This window comes from Odocoileus virginianus, chromosome 9, assembly GCF_023699985.2.
Source record: "Odocoileus virginianus isolate 20LAN1187 ecotype Illinois chromosome 9, Ovbor_1.2, whole genome shotgun sequence".
Classification (NCBI taxonomy): domain Eukaryota; kingdom Metazoa; phylum Chordata; class Mammalia; order Artiodactyla; family Cervidae; genus Odocoileus; species Odocoileus virginianus.
Genome location: NC_069682.1, coordinates 8,716,951 through 8,735,996, shown reverse-complemented (window position 1 = coordinate 8,735,996; position 19,046 = coordinate 8,716,951). Strand labels below are relative to the sequence as shown.

At 43.6% G+C, this 19,046-nt stretch overlaps 1 protein-coding gene and 1 long non-coding RNA gene across 5 annotated transcripts in view; one reads left to right on the top strand and one right to left on the bottom strand.

Moving 5' to 3' along the window:
* Positions 1–16,770, top strand: part of LOC139036545 (uncharacterized) — a 41,895-nt gene extending 25,125 nt beyond the window's left edge. The window contains exons 2-3 of the long non-coding RNA XR_011489324.1: positions 15,426–15,544; positions 16,249–16,770. This is a non-coding gene — a long non-coding RNA (uncharacterized lncRNA). The remainder of the gene's footprint in view (positions 1–15,425; positions 15,545–16,248) is intronic.
* MACROD2 (mono-ADP ribosylhydrolase 2) overlaps positions 1–19,046 on the bottom strand; it is a 2,170,814-nt gene that overhangs the window by 30,644 nt on the left and 2,121,124 nt on the right. The gene's annotated exons all lie outside the window — the stretch shown is intronic.

Genomic DNA, 19,046 nt, shown 5'->3' with positions numbered 1-19,046 from the left:
TACACAATGGAATGTTGCTCAGCTATAAAAAGGAATGCATGTGAGTCAGTTCTAATGAGGGCTTCCCTGGTGGCTCAGAGGTTAAAGAGTCTGTCTGCAGTGCCGGAGACCTGGGTTCAATCCCTGAGTCAGGAATATCCCCTGGAGAAGGAAATGGCAACCCACTCCAGTATTCTTGCCTGGAGAATCCCATGGAGGAAGGAGCCTGGTAGGCTACAGTCCATGGGGTTACAAAGAGTTGGACATGACTGAGCGACTTCACTTCACTTCAGTTCTAATGAGGTGGATGAACGGAGAGCCTATATAGAGTGAAGTCAGTCAGAAAGAGAAAGACAAATACTGTATATTCATGCATATATACAGAATCTAGAAAGATGGTGCCGAGGACCCTACACACAGGGCAGCAAAGGAGACACAAACAGACGTTTGGACTCAGTGGGAGGAGAAGAGGGTGAGGTGATTTGAGAGAACAGCACTGAAACGGATACATTACCATATGTAAAACAGATAACCAGTGTGAGTCTGATGCATGAAGCCGGGCACCCAAAGCTGGTGCTCTGAACAACCTAGAGGGATAGGGTGTAGAGGGAGGTGGGAAGGTTTCAGGATGGATGGGACACATGTATACCTACCTATATCTATGGCCAATTCATATCGATGCAAGGAAAAAACCATCACAATATTGTGAAGTAATTATCCTCCAATTAACATAAACACATTTAAAAATAAAATAAAGTAGATTTAAAGGACAAGAACAACAACAACAAAAACCTACAATGAGATATCACCTCACACCAATCAGAACAGTCATCATCAAAAAATCTACAAACAATAAATGCTGGAGAGGGCGTGGAGAAAAGGGAACCCTCTTGAACTGTTAGTGGGATTGTAAATTGATACAGCCACTATGGAAGACAGTATGGAGTTTCCTTAAGAAACTAGGAATAAAACTACCATATGACCCAACAATCCCACTACTGGGCATATACCCTAAGAAAACCATAATTGAAAAAGACATACGTACTCCAGTGTTCATTATAGTACTATTTACAATAGCTAGGACATGGAAAAAACCCAGATGTCCATTGACAGATGAATGGATAAAGAAACTGTTGGACATACATGCAATGGAACACTTCAGTTCAGTCGCTCAGTCGTGTCTGACTCTTTACGACCCCATGGACTGCAGTACACCAGGCCTCCCTGTCCATCACCAACTCTCGGAGTTTACTCAGACTCATGTCCATTGAGTCGGTGATCCCATCCAACCATCTCATCCTCTGTCGTCCCCTTCTCTTCCCACCTTCAATCTTTCCCAACATCAGGGTCTTTTCAAATGAGTCAGTTCTTTGCATCACATGGCCAAAGTATTGGAGTTTCAACTTCAACATCAGTCCTTCTAATGAATATTTAGGAATGATTTCCTTTAGGACGGACTGGTTGAACTCCTTGATGTCCAAGGGACTCTCAAGAGTCTTCTCCAACAACACAGTTCAAAAGCATCAATTCTTTGGTGCTCAGCTTTCTTTATAGTTCAATTCTCATATCCACACATGACTACTGGAAAAACCATAGCCTTGACTAGATGGACCTTTGTTGGCAAAGTAATGTCTCTGCTTTTTAATATGCTATCTAGGTTGGTCATAACTTTTCTTCCAAGGAGCAAGTGTCTCCTAATTTCATGGCTGCAATCACCATCTGCAGTGATTTTGGAGCCCCCCAAAATAAAGTCTGTCACAGTTTCCACTGTTTCCCCATCTATTTGCCATGAAGTGATGGGACCAGATGCCATGATCTTAGTTTTCTGAATGTTGAGCTTTAAGCTCAACTTCTTGACTCTGCTCTTTCACTTTTATTAAGAGGCTCTTTAGTTCTTCTTTGCTTTCTGCCATAAGGGTGGTGTCATCTGCATATCTGAGCTTATTGATATTTCTCCTAGCAATCTTGATTCCAGCTTGTGCTTCTTCCAGCCAGTATTTCTCATGATGTGCTCTGCATATAAGTTAAATAAGCAGGGTGACAATATACAGCCTTGACGTACTCCTTTCCTGATTTGGAACCAGTCTCTTGTTCCATGTCCAGTTCTAACTGCTGCTTCCTGACCTGCATACAGATTTCTCAGGAGACAGGTCAGGTGGTCTGGTATTCCTATCTCTGAGAATTTTCCACAGTTTTCTGTGATGCACACAGTCAAAGGCTTTGGCAGTCAATAAAGCAGAAATAGATGTTTTCCTGGAACTCTCTTGCTTTTTCAATGATCCAACAGATGTTGGCAATTTGTTCTCTGGTTCCTCTGCCTTTTCTAAATCCAACTTGAACATCTGGAAGTTCACAGTTCACATACTGTTGAAGCCTGACTTGGAAAATTTTGAGCATTACTTTGCTAGCATGTGGGATAAGTGCAATTGTGCAGTAGTTTGGGCATTCTTTGGCATTGCCTTTCTTTGGGATTGGAATGAAAACTGACCTTTTCCAGTCCTGTGACCACTGCTGAGTTTTCCAAATTTGCTGGCACATTGAGTGCAGCACTTTCACAGCATCATCTTTCAGGATTTGAAACAGTTCAACTGGAATTCCATCACCTCCACTAGCTGTGTTCATAGTGATGCTTCCTAAGGCCCACTTGACTTCACGTTCTAGGATGTCTGGCTCTACGTGAGTGACGACACCATCCTGGTTATCTGGGTTGTGATGATTTTTTTGTATAGTTCTTCTGTGTATTCTTGCCACCTCGTCTTAATATCTTCTGCTTCTGTTAGGTACATACCACTTCTGACCTTTATTGTGCCCATCTTTGTATGAAAATTTCCCTTGGTATCTATAATTTTCTTGAAGAGATGTCTAGTCTTTCCCATTCTGTTGTTTTCCTCTTTCTTTGCACTGATCACTGAGAAAGGCTTTCTTATCTCTCCTTACTATTCTTTGGAACTCTGCATTCAAATGGGTATATCTTTCCTTTTCTCCTTTGCCTTTCACCTCTCTTCTTTTCATAGCTGTTAAAGGCCTCCTCAGACAACCATTTTGCCTTTTATTTTTGTTGGGGATGGTCTTGATCACTGCCTCTTGTACAATGTCACAAACCTCCATCCATAGTTCATCAGGCACTCTGTCTATCACATCTAGTCCCTTGAATCTATTTCTCACTTCCACTGTATAGTCATAAGGGATTTGATTTAGGTCATACCTGAATGGTCTAGTGGTTTTCCCTACTTTCTTCAGTTTAAGTCTGATTTTGGCAATAAGGAGTTCATGATCTGAGCCACAGTCAGTTCCCAGTCTTGTTTTTGCTGACTGTATAGAGCTTCTCAATCTTTGGTTGCAAAGAATATAATCAATCTGATTTTGGTATTGACCATCTGGTGATGTCCATGTATACAGTCATCTCTTGTGTTGTTGAAAGAGGGTGTTTGCTATGACCAGTGCGTTCTCTTGGCAAAACTCTGTTAGCCTTTGCCCTGCTTCATTCTGTACTCCAAGGCCAAATTTGCCCATTACTCCAGGTGTTTCTTGACTTCCTACTTTTGTATTCCAGTCCCCTATAATGAAAAGGACATTTTTTTGGTTGCTAGTTCTAGAAGGTCTTGTAGGTCTTCACAGAACCATTCAACTTCAGTTTCTTCAGCATATTGGTCGGGGCATAGCCTTGGATTACTGTGATACTGAATGGTTTGCCTTAGAAATGAACAGAGATCATTCTGTCATTTTTGAGATTGCATCCAAGTACTGCATTTCAGACTCTCTGTGACTATGATGGCTACTCCATTTCTTCTAAGGGATTCTTGCCCACAGTAGTAGACATAATGGTTATCTGAGTTAAATTCAACCATTCCAGCCCATTTTAGTTTGCTGATTCCTAAAATGTCGACGTTCACTCTTGCCATCTCCTGTTTGAGCACTTCCAATTTGCCTTGATTCATGGACATAACATTCCAGGTTTCTATGCAGTATTGCTGTTCACAGCATGGGACTTTACTTCCATCACCAGTCACATCAACACCTGGGTGTTGTTTTTGCTTTGGCTCATCCCTTCATTCTTTCTGGAGTTATTTCTCCACTGATCTCCAGTAGCATATTGGGCACCTACCGACCTAGGTAGTGTCCTATCTTTTTGCTTTTTCATACTGTTCATGGGGTTCTCAAGGCAAGAATACTCAAGTGGTTTGCCATTCCCTTCTCCAGTGGACCAGTAGTCACCATTATCTTCATTATCTCCATCATAGTTTGGCCTCAGGCCAAATAACAAGGAGGGAACACAATCCTGCCTTTCAACAGAAAATTGGATTGAAGATTTACTGAGCATGGCCCCGCCCATCAGAAGAAGACCCAGTTTCTTCCTCTGTCAGTCTCTCCCATCAGGAACCTTCCATAAGCCTGTTATTCTTCTCCATCAGAGGGCAGGCAGACCGAAAACCACAATGGAACACTACTCAGCCATAAAAAGGACACATTTGAATCAGTTCTAATGAGGGCGATGAACGTAGAGCCCGTCATATAGTGATATAAGTCAGAAACAAATATCATATATTAATGCATGTATATGGAACTTATGTAATCTAGAAAGATGGTACTGATGAACCTATTTTCAGGGCAGCACTGGAGATGCAGACAGAGAGAACACACTTGTGGACACAGTGCAGGGAAGGAGAGTATGGGACGAATGGAGAGAGCAGCGTGGAAACATGTACATTACCATACGCAAAAGAGATAGGCAGTGGGGATTTGCTGTCTTACTCAGGGACTCAAACCAGGCCTCTGTGACAACCTGGAGGGGTAGGACGGGGTGGGAGGTGGGAGGGAGGTTCAAGAGGAAGGAGACATATGTATATCCATGGTTGATTCATATGCATGTATGGCAGAAACCAACAAAATATCTTGCAATTAAAAATTTAAAAATCTACTAAGAATAAATCCTGGAGAGGATGTAGAGAAAAGGGAACCCGCCTACACTATTGGTGGGAATGTAAATCGGTTTAGCTACTATAAAGAAGTATGTGGAGGTTCCTTAGGAAGCTAAAAACAGAGCTACCATATGATCCAGTAATCCCACTCCTGGGCATATATCCAGAGAAAACCATTGTTTGAAATGATACACGAGCCCTAATCTTCATAGAAGCACTATTCACAGTAGTCAATATATGGAAGCAAACTAAATGTCCATCAACAGATGAATGGATAAAAAAAGATACTGTATGTATATACAGTAGCATATTGCTCAGCCATAGAAAATAAAATAATGCCAACCGAAGCAACATGGATGGGCCTAGAGATTGTCATACTAAGTAAATAAGTCAGACAGAGAAAGACAAAAATCATATGACATTGCTTATATGTGGAATCTACAAAAAATAGTACAAATGAACCTGTTTACAAAACAGAAATAGAGCCACAGATGCAGAAAACAAACTTATGGTTACCAAGTACAGGAGAAGGAATAAATTGGGAGGTTGTGATTAACATATACACATAAAAATGGGGCTTCCCTTGTAGCTCAGTCGGTAAAGATCTGCCTGCAGTGCAGCAGACCCAAGTTCGATCCCTGGGTGGGGAAGATCCCCTGGAGAAGGAAATGGCACCCCACTCCAGTAGCCTCGCCTAGGAAATCTAATGGACAGAGGAGCCTGGTGGGCTGCAGTCCATGCAGTCGCAAAGAGTTGGACACAACTGAGCGACTAATACACGTATATAAAATAGGTTACTGATAAGGACCTACTATATAGCACAAGGAACTCAATACTCTATAATGACTTATGAGGAAACAGAATCTAAAAGAGTGGCTATATGTATAACTGATACAGCAGAAAGTAAATCAACTACGAAATCAACTATGAAATCTAAATCTAAATCAACTACGAAAGTGAGGTGAAAGTGAAGGTCACTCAGTTGTATCTGACTCTTTGCAACCCCATGGACTGTACAGTCCATGGAATTCTCCAGGCCAGAATACTGGAGCGGGTGGCCTTTCCCCTCTCCAGGGGATCTTCCCAACCCAGGGACTGAACCCAGGTCTGCCCACATTGCAGGTGGATTCTTTACCAGCTGAACCACAAGGGAAGCCCAAGAATACTGGAGTGGGCAGCCTATCCCAGGGGATCTTCCCGACCCAGGGATCGAACCAGGGTCTCCTGCATTGCAGGTGGCTTCTTTACCAACTAAGCTATAAGGGAAAATCAACTATACTCCAATTAAAATTATTTTTAAAAAGTGAATGACAGGATCACACTGGTGGAAAATCTGCTTGTTTCTACAAGACATCCTTTCCATGGCAACACACCTCTTCATGTATTAACCGGGAATATTCTGCCCTAATAAAAATCAGAAGCTGTCTTTAGTAGGAAATGAAAGGTTGTGGTGGTACCTGGTTGTAGGCATGACATATACATATCATGTATACCAGATATATATATCTATATACACACACACATATATATAATATATACCTTCTTCTTTTATGTTTAGCTAGATGATGTGCCTCCTTACAGCCACTTTGAGAATGGTTTAGAAATTCATCACTAGTTATTGCCAGAATAACCACTCTAATGAAACCCAACATTTGGGAAAAGTGAAAGTGTCAGTCAGTCAGTCATGTCTGACTCTTTGAGACCCCACAGACTGCGACCTTTGGGAAGAAGACCCCCACAACATATCCACCAGTATATCAGTGTCTACCATGTGGTGAAATACAAAATGAATGAGGACTTCCCAAGGAAGCTGAGACAGAGAGAGACTGAGAACACAAGTCACCCACATGCCAAGTGCTATGGCATGAGCGGGGAACTCTGGAGGCCCAAAGGACGGGGGTGAAGGGAAAACAGTGGATAACAAGGAAATGACACTGAACGTGGAGCCGGTTAGACGAGTCAGTGTCAAACGAACCATTTGGATAGGTAGGAAGATCTCCTGTGGGTAGAAGTTCTGGGGGACTCAGTTCCTTACATCTTCACCTGGACCACCTTAGGCCCAACCCGTCTCACCCCCACTTCGCCTCCTCTTGTTCGTGGTGCTGCCTCCATGGAAATCAGAAAGGCTGCTCCAACTCCTTTATGTAAGATCACAACCACGAAGCCTCCCCAGGTGTTGCTGCCTTTGGCTTAACTGAGCTGGATTCCAATCATGCTCCACATGTCTGACTTTTCTTTCCCTTTTCCGGGCCCCAATTAAGCATCTAATTCTCATTCAGCCTCTTTCTGCCTCCCCCATGTCCTTCAGGACCTGGCAAGAATGAAAGCTACAAGGAGGCCCTTCTCAGTTCAGGGCCACCAGGGCTGCTCTCAGATCAGGGTCTTTACAGCAGAACAATACAAATCGGGTGTCTCTCAAATGCCACCCCCTACACCATCACATGCTCTTTGTGGCTCTTGTTTCTCTGCAGCGACTGGGTAAATCTGTACACAGCAGGGCCCTAGTGAGCACAGAGATAGGTATTTTTTCCACAGGAGTCTCTTGATTCTTTTACTCTAATAGGGTTTTAACTATGTAAGGAGCCACAGTGGGGCTGCTTCGGGCTTTTCAATGGTTCTTTATGTGGTATCTTTTATAAGGAAGGAAACTGACTGCTGGAAATAACCCATGCTGGATTCTTAAAAACTTCATCAAGTATTTAAGGCTCTGGAAAGAAAGTGCCTCTGACTGCTTGGGCCGAAATCCTGCATGATTATGTACACAGCTCTTTAGTCCAAGAATAATTTAATCCTATCATCCTTAATTATAGATTCCTTAAATATTTCCACCAGATTTAGCCCTCTTTATATATTTTCCTAAACAGCACAATTTTTTCAGAACATTTGATAAAATCTAGCGTGTCATCTTTGTGCTGACCAAAGTACTCAAAATCTATACCTAGGAAGAAAGCTGCGTCCAATAAATAGCGGATTTACAGCAACACCAAAAGACTATAAGAAGACCCTGGACTGGAAGAAAGCGCATTCAGTTCTGTTAAGCTAATTCCATTTCTAGTCTTGGACTCTCAATACCAATTCTCTCAGCTTCAGGGAAAAATGATAGATTTTTTCCTACTAGGAGAAGTTTTCAAACACACCTGGCATTAAGCTGGAACCCATTTCGCATTTCACTTTTCTTCAAAAAGCACCATCACAGATGCCTGCATCTTAATCTTGGTTTCTTTTTTTAATGGGTACACTATTTAATTATTAACACTGAACTTCAAGAGTTCAAGTATATGCTAGCCTTATGTTCTGATTTTTGAAATGACAATTAAAACAAAGATTTAAGGGTGCAATGTATTGAACACTGCACAATATATTAACCAACTGGACAACCTAAGGGGTGGTGTAACTATTTCGGAGCACTAATTGAAGGGAAAACCTGCCATTCAGGACTGAACAAAGGTCCTTGGTTGCTGACAGAGTCTCCCCTTGACTTCAGGCTGGAGATGAATCAAGGGAGTCTGTCAGTGTACAAAACCCATTGAATTCAGGACCAACAGTAACAGGATAGATTGGCCAGAGCCAGCTCAGACTTTGGGGGCCCAGGGTTAGCTGGAGGCTGGGGAATGTTGCAGCCAGAGGTCCAGGACCAGTAGAGAGTAGCTATCTTTTGAAAATCACCGATTTCTAAGAAGTTCCTGAGATATTTTCCCAAACAGGAATGCATCTTAATCTCTGAATTTCTTTGTATTTAATCATTTTTATGCCTTCTGAGAGTTTATCACTACTACAGCAAACACACACACATACACATACACACGCACACACGCATCCTCCTAAAAGACCGTCTAATCACATTCACTAAACATGTAACTAAAACTGCAGTTAAACTCAACCAGATGCCTTTTATCCAAGAGAATCTGAAGTTACCTGCCAGAAGTTGCTGTTACCTTTTCCAACCCCCTCTTCCTAGGGGTTTTAGTCTGCTTTTAGATACTAGTTCTATTTTGTCTCTTGCTGTCTGAACCACTGTTTTCCCCAAGAAATAAATGAGATACTTGACCATATTCCAGTTCAACTAAACCCTTTGCAACTAGAAAAGTGGCACGGCTGCCCCCAGGCCATCTAGTGAGTGACGAGGTTGTTCTTCAGAGTTCCATCTGGGGCTATTGTCACTTCATCAATATAGTAACAGTGGCGAGAGAGCCGTGCAGAGTCGGGTTAAGTGGGACTGGAACTTGGGCAAGGCCTAGAATCTGCCTTCAGAGGTCTGCTTGGTCAACTCTAATCCACTTGAAAGCAGTGGACTTGAGGAATGTCTTTCACGTCCTTAAGATGGCTTGGGGGAGGGAGAGGAGCACAGACTTGGTCACAGTGAAGACAGGGAGTCCTGTTGATGGCAGGGACTTCCCTGTGGTCAGTGGCAGCAGGATCAGTAGGAATGTGACATGCAGAGGTCTTCCCGCTACAGAATCTGCAGGGCCCTTTACAGAGACCATCTTCCCCTGCCAGATATTCTGGAGTCCAGGCTTGGGGGTTTCATGTTCCCTTTGAAGATGGGTTCACACCATGGCGTCTTTAATCTGGAAAGCCAGGCTCATGTCGCTCTGGACCTCCTACCATGCAGTTGGAAGTGTATGATGGCTTGGTTTGGAATCCATGGTAAAGATTCTAAGCATGAGGCAGCATAGAGGCCTCGTTGGGCACCCGAGGATCTGAGGGTCCAGCAGGAAAGTGGGTGGTCAGTCAACAGAGGTTAGCTTTGTAATGTCGTCATGCTCTGGGCCCCAGAGCTCTTCCTGGGTTTGTGCCGTAGCACCAGCTTCTTGGGGCTGACATCACTGGGTTGCTCAGTACCCTTCCTGAGCCCCTGGGTGCTGAGCATCTTACCTGGCCTGTTGCTTCCTAGCTTGATTGACTTCTGATGGCTGAATTTTGCTTTTGTCTTGACTGACACCTCTATAGGCACCCTGGTCTTTCCCAGAGTTAGGAATCTCTTGCTTGTTCCAGAATTCTAACAACTGAGGAGTCCCTAGCCCTTTGCCTCTTTTCTCAGGCTGTCATAGATGCTCCTGTAGGTATCAGGCCACTTTCATTCTCCGTGTGGAAATAGCACCTCCTGTGAGAGAATGGGCTCTGACAGCATTAAATAATGGGCCTTGCACCTGCTTCATCTCTTGACATTTAATCTCTTGTTCTAGGAGACAATTCAGGAAACTCTTCCATAAAGGAAAAAGAAAATAACATCCAGAATTTTCCTTTCAGGCAAAGAAATCTTAATCTCTTTTTTTTTTGTTCACGTATTTTAACAAACTAGAGATCCTGTCACATCACCTCTTCAGCAAGATAACAATTCACCTTTGAGGAAGAAGCAATCCAATTTTGATTTATTGATCTCAGGACACAATGCTTTTCTTTAAAAAAAAAAAAAATGTAGACCAGTCCATAGGAGACTGTGAAATAAAAGCCCAAAGGCTTTTTGAAAGGGGAAATACCAAGTTTGATTTCTTTCTTTATACAGTATTATATAGGCATTTTTTTATTTGTTTTAAAAACAATTTTTTGAAAGCTCAAAATAACACAACTAGAAGCAGTAACATTTCCCCTGCCCTGTGGCTTCCTCTGGGCAAATGGTAAGAATATTTCTAAAAGCTACCCTCAAATTTCAGCTTTCAGTTCTGTTGCATTTAGTCTGGTTGCTATTTGGCTGGTTTCAACAGAATATTGATTATTTGTGTGGCTGTAAACCTTGGAGGAAGAAAGAAGACATTCTTATATACCAGTAAGTGTCCTCCACTACAAAGAGACATCTATTGAAGATGCAGTGGTGGTGGTGGTGTGCGTGTGTGTGTGTTGGGACAGAAAAAGGAGTGCTCTTGAAGTTTTTATTACATGGGAAAGAGATTGTACCTGTTTTGTGGCTAAATTGTTACTAGTGTGTTTCACTGTTTCAAAGATACTTTTTTTTGTGTGCCACATTTTAACATCAGGGAAGTTGAGATGAATCAAATAATCAGTTACTACAATTACTGTTCAGCTGGATTGACGCCAGGTTCACACAGGATTTGCATCTGCTTGTCCATCCCTGGACAGCATTGCCAACCCAAGGTCACTTGTATGCCCTGCCTAAGGTTTCTATGGACCACACAGGGATATGAATTCAGGGCACAAGTGTGTATGATTAGCACTGGCGTGTGATTCAACTTCTTAAGAAAGACATTTTTCTAACCCTCTTCCATCAGTGCCAAAGGTTAGACCTCCACGTCTTCTAGCTTTTTGGAGCGGCTGTCACTGGTGCCTGGGCCACCACCCACGGGCTGCCTTGGAGTCCCCTGGAGCTGAGCAGACGCCCCGTGTCCTCACAGCTGTCCCTTCCGGAGCCTGCACCTCTCTGCGTCTCCACTGGCAGTGTCAGGGGAGATTGTTCAGCCCGGGACAGGACAGCCCAGTGATCCTTTGCCATGGAAGTCTGAGAATTACTTGATTATTAACTGCTCTTTGCTAATTCCAATCCCAAAGAAAGGCAATGACAAAGAATGTTCAATCTACCCACCGTAACTGCATTCATTTCACATGCTAGAAAGGTAATACTCAAAATCCTCCAAGCTAGGCTTCAACAGTATGTGAACTGAGAACTTCCAGATGTACAAGCTGGATTTAGAAAAGGCAATTCAGAGATCAAATTGCCAATATCCGCTGGATCATAGAAAAAGCAAGGGAATTCCAGAAAAACATCTACTTCTGTTTCATTGACTATGATAAAACTTTGTGTGAATCACAACAACCAACCAACTGTGGAAAATTCTTAAAGAGATGGGAATACCAGACCACCTGACCTGTCTCCTAAGAAACCTGTATGCAGGACAGGAAAAAATAGCTAGAACCAGACATAGAACAATGGACTGATTCAAAACTGGGAAAGAAGTATGTTAAGGCTGTATTTTGTCATTCTGCTTATTTAACGTACATGCAGAGTACATCATACAAAATGCTGGGCTGGATGAATCACAAGCTGAAGTCACGATTGCCAGGAGAAATATCAACAACTTCAGGTATGCAGATGATACCGCTCTAATGGCAGAAAGTGAAGAGGAACTAAAGAGCCTCTTGATGAGGGTGAAAGAGGAGAGTGAAAAGCTAGCTCTAAACTCAATGTTCAGAAAACATTAAGATCATGGCATCCATTAAGATCCATGGCAAAACATTACTATCAGTCCCATTACATCATGGCAAATAGATGGGGAAAAAGTGGAAACAGTGACAGATTTTCTTCTCTTGGGCTCCAAAATCACTGTGGATGGTGACTGTAGCCATGAAATTAAAAGACACTTGTTCCTTGGAAGGAAAGCTATGGCAAACCTAGACAGCATATTAAAAAGCAGAGACATTGCTTTGCCAACAAAGGTCCATCTAGTCAAAGCTATGTTTTTTCCAGTAGTCATGTATGGATGCAAGTTGGACCATAAAGAAGACTGAGCACTGAAGAACTGATGCTTTTGAACTGTGGTGTTGGAGAAGACTCTTGAGAGTCCCTTGGACAGCAAGGAGATCAAACCAGTCAATCCTAAAGGAAATGAACTCTGAATATTCTTTGGAAGGACTGATGCTGAAACTCCAATACTTTGACCACCTAATATGAGAGCTGACTCATTGGAAAAGACCCTGATGCTGGGAAAGATCAAAGGCAGGAGGAGAAGGGGACGACAGAGGATGAGATGGTTGAATGGCATCACCAACTCAATGGACATGGGTTTAAGCAAACTGCAGGAGACAGTGGAGGACAGGGAAACCTGGCATGCTGCAGTCCATGGGGACTCGAAGAGTCAGACATGACTTAGGGACTGGAACAATAAAACAGTGCTGGGGATCGAACGCCCCCAGGGGCCGCCCTCATCCAGTGAGGGAGGGGAGTCATTGGCTGACACCCAGCTTCCCTCAGGTCCATCTTGTGTTCTACCTGGGTCTTCAAAGGGCCCTAAGGGGGTCGGGGTCCATTTGCTCACAGCGTCCTTGGCTCATGACCCATGTTTCTCTGGTTCCCTTCCTCTCTGTCATTTTCCCTCGTGCTTCCTGGAGCCATTTCCCCAAATAAACCACCTCCATGAAAGGTCTGACTTAGACCTGCTTTTGGCAGAGCACAGACTAAGGCTCTGGCTTTATTTCTGCTTTACCTTCACCTAAGGGTGTAGCTCTTTATTGCCCTATATTGAGTTCTCCATATGGGGACTTTTCTTTCTCGGTAAGATTTAATAGAAGAGTAATTCTTATAATTGCAGGTGTTTTAATTTCAATGACATAACATTGATGGAAAGATAAAAGTCTGCTGGGATGACATAAACAATTGAAATTGCACAAACTGAGTCATTAGCTCTTCTCCCCAGAATCAGTCTAAAGATTTAAATGATTGTGAAGTGTTCTGTCCACCCTGATCCAATCAAGCTAAACTGGCACCTACACAGATTATGATATGGGTCTCAGGTCTCAACATCAGTTCTAAAAATCATTATAGCAAATAACAGAGGTCAAACTATCTTATTCCAGTGGCAATTTTACTGTTAGATTTTTTAAGATTTCTTATATGACATGAAGGTTGATTAGCTGATGGAAAGTTCTGGTGACTCGCTTGAGTGACCACTCCAGATGTGGTCCGTGGAACCACCTGCTCTGGACTCACTTAGAGATTACTACAAAATGCAGATTTGGAGGCTTCTTATCAAACCTGTTGAATAAAAATCTATGGTTGGTGGTGGTTGGTTGAATAAAAATCTATGGCTCTGCCACTTGCCCTCTGCTCATCTCACACAATTCTGCTCCCTTTCCTTGACTTTCTCATGCCATCTTCCTCAATAAATCTTTATTCCTAACTCCATCTATGTGTATACTTCCGGAAGAACCCAACTCACAAGGCTGGTCTTTGAGTGCCTTGGGGTCATGCTTATAGACTCAGCAGTCAGTAATCTGCATGTTAATAAGCTTCCTCAATGACTTATGTGTGCATGGAAGTTTGAGGATCATCTGTTTATCCACTAATTTTCACTAAAATAGCATCTTTAAGGTTCCTGAACCTCTTCCAGTATGTGTGTTTAATGTATTGACTACTAGAAATTTTATTCATGGCACAAAAGCTATAATTAGTATTTTTAAAAAGTGAAAAGAAGCATTAGGAGTAGTCTTATCTTGATAACATGCCTTTAAAAAAATGACTACATTTTACAATTCCAGAGACTCTGGAAAAGCACATTCTTCATTCAGCAAATTTTTATTCAATGCCTATAATTTTTTAGGTTATGTGATTACAAAGATGAATGAAACTTTGTCCTAACTCAAAGGCAATGGGAACATAAAGGACCATGGCCTCAGGGTTGAGAGCATGAATTTGAAGTATGAATTCTCATTCTGCTACTTATTTGTGGAATGATTCTGTGCATGTCATTTAACCTCACTGCGACTCAGGTTTCTAAATATGTAAAAGGCAGACAGGAACGCTTACCTCACAAATAGGTCATGCACATCAGAAGGTGCTTAGTGGAGCGTTTGGCCCATAATGCATAAGTATGAATGCTATGATTTGAGTGATAATAAAACATGGTCTGTCAGAGCTGCAGCAGACACAGGCCGTGTGCACACGAGTCTACGCCTGCATTCTGAGATGCGCGGGGTCTCAGCCCTGGCTCTGCCTCTTCTCTGCTATTGAACTCCAGGGAAGTGATGGCTCTGCCACTTGCCCTCTGCTCGTCTCACACAATTCTGCTCCCTTTCCCTGACTTTCTCATGCCATCTTCCTCAATAAATCTTTATTCCTAACTCCATCTATGTGTATACTTCCGGAAGAACCCAACTCACAAGGCTGGTCTTTGAGTGCCTTGGGGTCATGCTTATAGACTCAGCAGACAGTCAGTAGAGATGCTGAAGCTGAAGCTCCAACACTTTGGCCACCTGATGCGAAGAGCTGACTCATTGGAAAAGTCCTTGATGCTGGGAAAGATTGAAGGCGGGAGGAGAAGGGGGCGACAGAGGATGAGATGTTTGGATGGCATCACCGACTCAATGGACATGAGTTTGAGCAAGCTCCGGGAGATGGTGATGGACAGGGAAGCCTTGTGTGCTGCAGTCCATGGGGTCACAAAGGGTCAGACATGACTGAGCAACTGGTCAACAAAACAGTAGAGAGAGATGGAGATGACTGACGGGGCAAAGTTCAGTAGGGAGGAGCTCATACCCACTGCTTTGAAGCAGGGGTCCCCAACCCCTGGTACCAGTCCTATGACATGTTGGTGACCAGGCCACACAGCAGGAGGTGAGCTGTGGGTGAGCGAGTGAAGCTTCATCTGTACTTACAGCTGCTCTCCATTGCTCACATTATTGCCTGAGCTCCACTTCCCGTCAGATCAGCGGTGACATAATAAATGTAACGCACTTGAATCACGCCGAAACCACCAGCCCACCTTCTGTGGAAAAATTATCTTCCATGAAACTGGGCCCTGGTGTCAAAAAGCTTGAGAACTGCTGCTTTAAAGAAATCTGTTCCTTTTTCCTATGCAGAACAAGTGGACTTCTCCTGCCCAGAGCTTCCTGCACACCTCGGAAACCTCCTTGCCCCTCACCCGGAGATTCGGCCAGGCAGCACAGATCGAGGTTGAGAGTTCTCCTGGGACTTTCAGGTAAGCAGCAGTCACTGGCTGTGTGCCCTGAACAAGCTGCAAACCCTGGGTGGAAGACAAAAAGAGCCCCAAACTCTGTGACCTGCCCCGAGACCCACAGGCAGAGAGTGTTCCAAGCGAGACGGGGCCATCTGGGGGATAGATTCGGTTCCGACTCTAATTTCTCATTTCAGTTCGTCACCACTTCAGTATTTTCCAAAGTGTCTGTAGAATAACTTGTCTGGTTTCATTTGAAAAAAAAAATAATTGGGAGCACTGGCATCGAGAGGACTTGGATCAGAAGCAATTACTGTTCACGGACACTGCTATGGCTTATTTTCCCATCCCTGTGAAGGGTGTTCCTGCATTTTTTTAAAGAGAATGTCTTCTCATACAGATGGCTAAAGGTCAACATGAAAAGATGCTCAGTGTTGCTAATTATTGGAGAAATGTAAATCAAAATGACAATGAGATATCACCTCACATTCATCAGAATGGCCATCATTAGAAAATCTACAAATAATAAATGCTGGACAGAGTGGGAAAAGAGAACTCTCCTAACTGTTGTGGGAATAGTGCAGTTCCGATAAGTGGGTGCAGCCATTATGGAAAATGGTATGGAGGTTCTTCAAAAAAAAAAAAGAAAGTTGCCATATGATCCAGCAATCCCACTCCCGGGCGTATATTTGGACAAAACTATGATAGGTGTCCCCCTATGTTCATAGGAGTGCTGTTCACTATAGCCAAGACATGAAACAACTCAAGCGTCCATCGACAGAGCAGAGAATAAAGAAGACGGAGTACTACTACACAATGCTGATACTGCAGCAGAATACTACTCAGCCATAAAAAAGACTGAAATAATGCCAAGTGCAGCAACATCGATGGGCCTAGTGACTGTCAGACTGGGTGAAGTGAATCAGACAGAAAAAGACAAATACCATATGATACTGTTTATGTGTGGAATCTAAAAAAATGTACACATGAACTTATCCGTGAAACAGCGACGCAATCACAGACACAGTGAACAGACTTGTGCTTACCAAGGGGGAGAGGGGTGAGGGATGATGTATTGGGAGTTTGGGATTAGCAGGTGTAAAATCTTGTATACATGATGGATAAACAACGAAGTCCTACTGTATAGCACAGGGAATTATATTCAGGATCCTACAATAAATCATATTGGAAAAGACTATGGAAATGAATGTATACTAAGTCAACTATGCTCCAGTAGAAATTATTTTTAAAAAAGAACATATATATACATATGACTGAATCACTTTGCTGTACAACAGAAAGTAGCATTGTAAATCCACTGTACTTCAATAAAATAATTTTTTAAAAAAAGAGAATGTCTTCTCAGTTCATTATTTTCCATCTAAAATTAGTCCATCAGAGTGAGCCATAGCAAAGCGTTACAAGAATAGAGAACTGATTCATCCGAGAATTCAGCTGCCGAGAGATCTGTGCTGTCCCACCAGCACCAGTCAGCTTTATTTTTTCTGTTTTCTAAACAATATAATTTGATTACATTTCAAATACTGAGCTTCCTTATTCTATTTATTATGTAAATCACACATGCAAATTCACATGGCTGAAGATACGAAGATTTTTGTGTACAGATCGCCAGTCCAAGTTCGATGCATGGAACAGGGCACTCAAAGCCAGAGCACTGGGACTCCCCAGAGGGATGGGATGGGGAGCGGGGTGGGAAGGGGGTTCAGGATGGGGGGCACATGGACACCCATGGCTGATTCATGTCAATGTATGGCAAAACCCACCACAATATTGTAAAGTAATTAGTCTCCAATTAAAATAATTAATTAAAAAGAACACAACAATGGGTTGACAGTGATCAGAGTGTGATAGTGTGGCTTTGAGTTGATTTTCAGCTGACAGGAAGCTCTTGGCTGTGGTTTAGGTGCAGTGTTTATCTGAGAAAGACTGAGTATTCTGAACTGAGAGCAGATTCTGGCCACAGCACTATACAACCAATTCTCATCTACAAATAGCCACTGAGCACCCACTAATCCCCCAGTGCAGGAAATAGCACCCCACTCCAGCATTCTCGCCTGGGAAATCCCAAGGACAGAGGAGCCTGGCCGGCTATAGTCCACGGGGTCCAAAGAGTCAGCATGACGGAGCACACACACAGGTAAACCTCTCTGAATTCATTACTTAGCATATATTCTTGGGGCACCTACTACATGCCAGGCTCTTGATAGGCAACAAGACCAACAGCATGTAATATAGTCTCTGCCCTCCAGGGACTTCTGTGATCGAAATTCAAGGCGGTAAGAATGATTCGGGGTTAGGAGAGGCATCTAACCCAGTCTTGAGGGAGGGCCAGGCAGGGGCTTCAGGGAGATGTTTCTGGACAAAGTCACAACCCGGCTGAACCCTGAAGGATGGATGGGAGTGGCCAGGAAGAAAGGAAGACAGGAGAAGCAGCAGGTGCAAAGGCCCAGAGAAGAGGGCAGGTGGCCGGGAGAAGGACCAGTGGTTGGGAGGTCTAAGTGCCAGGGAGGATGGCAACCGTGAAGCTAGAGAGGCAACAGGGACCAGGCCTTGGAGGGCTAAGAAGTGTCATTTGAAAGGCTATGAGACTTATGGAGGTTTTAAGCTGGGAGCAGGTAATAACAGCTTCACCTTTTAGGAACATTAGTCTGACTGCTGAAGGGAGAGCAAGTTTAAGGGAGAGACTACCAGTGGGAAGACCATTTAGGAAGGGAGGACTTTTCTTCCTGGGCGCAGAGCCGGACTACACGTCTCAGCTTCTTGAACAGGAAGGCGGGGCATCAGGCCTGGGTCACAGCCGACAGGCCGTGGGAAGAAGCGGGATGTGCCACTTCCCAGCTGGCACTTAAATATCCTCCCGTGGGACCCTGCACACTCCCTGCCTCCATCCGCTAGCTTGGTAAATATGTATTTTGGATCCTAGAGTCAGAGCCTCTGATTCAGCAGGCTCTGCATTTACATTTTTAACAAGTTAACAGGTGGTGCTGACCCTGCAGGTCCAAGAGCTGCATTGTGGATCCCGAGGACCTAAGCAATGCAGAGCGATCATGTACAGGAGAGTGGTGTCCTCGGCTCCTCAGTGACTGTGTGGGGCAGTCTTCTGCCTCCTTGGAACTGCCTTGGAGTGTGAGGGGGTGTAGGAGATACTCTCTTCTCATGTGAAGTTACTGAGATTTTGACGCTGTCTGTTTATGCAGTTAGCCTACTGGCCTGAGTCCAGAAGGCACTACCAGAAGGGACACAGCAGACCAAGTGATCATGTGTATGGCTGCCAGCCCTGTGTCCATGTGGCAGAGCGACCGTTTCTGTCAGAACTGGATGAAGAGCGTGTGTGGTTTTGAGGCTGACCTTCCCTTTGCTCCTTTGTGAGACTCAGCTCAGCCCTCACCCCTCCCTTTCACAGTGGAGTTAACTCGGATCACTCATTTGGCTTTTCCTCCACTAGACCACGAGCTCTTAAGACAGCCAGGAGTTCTGCTTAATATCCTCACAGGATGTGAAGCTT